Source organism: Perissodus microlepis, chromosome 17 (genome assembly GCF_051167445.1).
Source record: "Perissodus microlepis isolate ML-2025 ecotype Zambia chromosome 17, ASM5116744v1, whole genome shotgun sequence".
Taxonomy (NCBI): domain Eukaryota; kingdom Metazoa; phylum Chordata; class Actinopteri; order Cichliformes; family Cichlidae; genus Perissodus; species Perissodus microlepis.
In genome coordinates this window covers 21,471,533-21,475,057 of record NC_140477.1, presented here as the reverse complement: position 1 = coordinate 21,475,057, position 3,525 = coordinate 21,471,533, and positions in this window count along the sequence as shown.

Sequence of the window (3,525 nt, the reverse complement as noted above, 5' to 3'; positions counted from 1 at the left end):
GCTAGTGTTTCATTCTCAATGGTGGAGTAGTTAAGTTGGTGAGGTTTGAACTCAGCTGAGAAGTAGGAAACTAGGTGACTGATGCCATCAACTCCATCCTGTAGCAGTACTGCCCCAGTGCCAGTAGTGCTTGCGTCCACTTCCAGCCTGAAGGCCCTGCTGAAGTCAGGAGCAGCCAGTACAGGGGTGCTGGAGAGGAGAGAGGAGAGACTTGGCACAGTCAAATGCATGTTGATACTTGGCAATCCAGATGAGTTAGAGGACAAACCTGCGTTTCTATCTGTTGTGCCATCTTTTGCTGTTTGTTTGTTTCCTCTCCCTATGTATGAAGGGTGAAGTTAACAGTGGTCCCAGTGGTAATCGGAGCACTTGGTAGAGTGACCCCCAAGCATACATGCCAACCCTCCCAATTTTTCCGGGAGAATCCCGAATTTCAGTCCCCCTCCCGAAAATCCGGCCCAATTAGACTGCGAAGGCAAGGTCCTCAGGTGGACGAAGCCTCTAAATTTGTACACCCCCGCTGGTTCTGGCTGGACAATAATAACGGTGACATTTAACTCATTTTTTTCAAATAAATAAACATTGTAAACAAAAGTTTTTTGTATATATATGTATATGTATACCCCCCACCCCCCAACAGCCCTTTTGAATGTCTCCCTAATTCTGAGGTCTCAAGCTAGGCGACTGGCTAGGAACATCCCAGGGGCATTGACAATATTACACATTATACTCCAGACAGACAACAAAGAAAAATGTTGATATGACATGAAAACATGTTACTATAAAAGATGTTCACATTGTTAAAACATGACAAATTGACATCCAAAAAATAATAATAACAAAACAATGCACTGCGAATTGTGCCATGCAATTTGATTGATGTAGATTGACTGAAAATTCATCACAAAGTTAAAAATGGTGATGGTGTTACACTGTAAAAAGTTCATGGATAAATCAGTGAAGATGCTGGGACATGATGACACTCCATGAGCGTCTGGCAGCACAGATAAATGAGCTCACTAATGGGTGAGATGAACCCAGAACTGCTAAATGAAGGCCAGATAGTCTTGATCTCCAAGCATCAAGAATCCGAAGGGACTGGTCCCATCCAGCCCCCGACTAATAACCTGCATCAGCTCATTAAGGAAAGCTCCCTCAATATATAAGTGGAGCCCACAAACACCACAGAAGAAAAACACAAGCTCCTGGTTTCACTCAACGTTGTGCACCCTAAGACTGTACGCTAATCGGAGGTCATGGGCTAGTCAGTGTCAGAGTCACAATGCAGGATGAAACATAATTATTGATGAAATCAATAATTATAAGAGGTCATTGCAGACATATCCTACATATAAAGATAACAAGATCAAAATTCCAACCACTGTTTTCTCTGTTGGGACTATAATTCACAATTTAACCTGACAGGTTCTAAATGATTCATAAATTCTTTCCTGGAGTGAAATATTGGTGCACTAATAAGTTTTTTTTATGAAAACATATTTTTCCTATTGCTAGCTGAGCATCAGATTCTTTCACATTGGGTTTGAGGGTTCAGGTTCAATATTAAAATCTGGATTTTAACTCTACATAGACATCCTGGAGACTCTGCTCTGTGGTTGTGCTGCTGATGTCTGGAAACACAAACACAGAATAAATCCCCCATTGTTCTTGTGTATATTCCTGTTGTTGGGCACTGAGATGATTCTCTGTCAGTGTCATGGTTATGAGGCTGAGGCCCTGAACATCATCACATTTGATATTTGAATTCTAAATCATGTTCACGGTTGTGTAGGAACTGATGAGCTTCAAGACAAATGGGCGGAGTCAAGTGCTGACACAACAGTAGACACAGCTCCTCCTTCCCTTGAGTGATCTGTCTCCTGAAATATCAGGTCAGATATATAATGACTGAAAAAGAAATAAAGGAATACTTTTTACTCCGAGTACAGCTTCAAGTAAGTTAAACTTCTGGGATATTGATGTGGTCAGTTAGATAGCAGAGGAGCTTGTTAATCAGTTTCAGCTACTTTGGTGTTTATGAAATTAACAAGTGCATTAGAGGAGCAACAATGAGTCAACCCCCAAAACAGGTGGACATTTTTCCCTCCTCATCTTTTCTGACTGTTTTTCCAATAGTTTGACATTTGGGCTGGGTTATTTATATAGCACCAAATCACAACAACACTGGCCTCAAGCTGCTTTATATTGTGAGGTAAAGACCCAGTAGGCCCATTACTGGTAACATGAGGTTATATCTGGACCATACAGAAGTTGCACAGGTAGTCCACCTCTGCCAGGATGCCACATCAATACATGGCACTGTTTAAGGTTTACTGTGTCTCCTGGCACAGCCTCAAGAGCATGGAAGAGAGTCCAGAAGATAGGAAATTACACTGGAAGAGTTGGACGGGCCGTAGAAGGTCCTTGACCCAGCGGTCCCCAACCCCCGGGCCTCGGACCGGTACCAGTCCGTGAGTCGTTTGGTACCGGGCCGCGAGAGTTGAGGCTCAGGTGTGAAATGTATAGTTTTCAGGGTTTTTAATCGGTTTTCAGCATTATTTTGTTATCGTTTTTATCGTTTACTTGGTTTTCCTTGGTCTTTTCACGTGTGTTATGAATACATTTTCTTTTTTTCGGTACCGGTACTAGTTTTATTTTGTTGTATTTATCCGCGACACCTTAAAGGCCGGTCCATGAAAATGTTGCCGGGCATAAACCGTGGCGCAAAAAAGGTTGGGGACCGCTGCCTTAACCCATCAGCATGATTGGTATAACAGGATTAGCATTGTAGTAACAGGGCCCTGCAAAATCACCTCCAACAGGCCGCTTATGTCACTGTCTCTCACCAGAAAATCAGGAAAGGATGTCAGGAGGGTGACCTGAGGGCCTGATGTCCTCTAGTGGCCCCTGTGCTCACTGCCCAGCACCATGGAGATCGATTGGCATTTTTGACAGAAGACCAGAATAGAGCACCAGGTCTACCACTTGCGCCCTGTGCTTTTCAGAGGTGAGAGAATGTTCACCATGAGCACATGTAACTGACTGGTCTGGAGAAGCTTTGGAGAATGTTATGTTGCCTGTTACATCGTTCATGACCAGTTTGGTCTTGGGTCAGTCTGGAGAGGCATATCCACTCAGGGACAAGCAGACCTCTCCAGGCTAGGCACTGGCACCAACACTACCATTAGGTGATGAAACCCTTGGACCCATTGTGATGCCGAATGGTCGTCTTTCTTTGAAACCATGTGTTCTTTTTGGACAATAGAGGTTTTCTATTTGACATTATTGTTGATTCGTGAGTTTTGACGTTAACTAGGGCAGATGAGGACTGCAGTTTTCTAGATGTGTTACTGCAAATGAAACAGTTCAGAGAAGCATATCTAACAGATGGTATTTTTCATCCTAGTGCATGACTCAGTTTCATCTCACTTTACAGCAGAAACAGGAACTTACTTTGTGTGTGAGGGTCCACTTCACTGCTGAAGACTGGAGGACTTTTTTAGTACCATCCCTCTTCTTAGATAG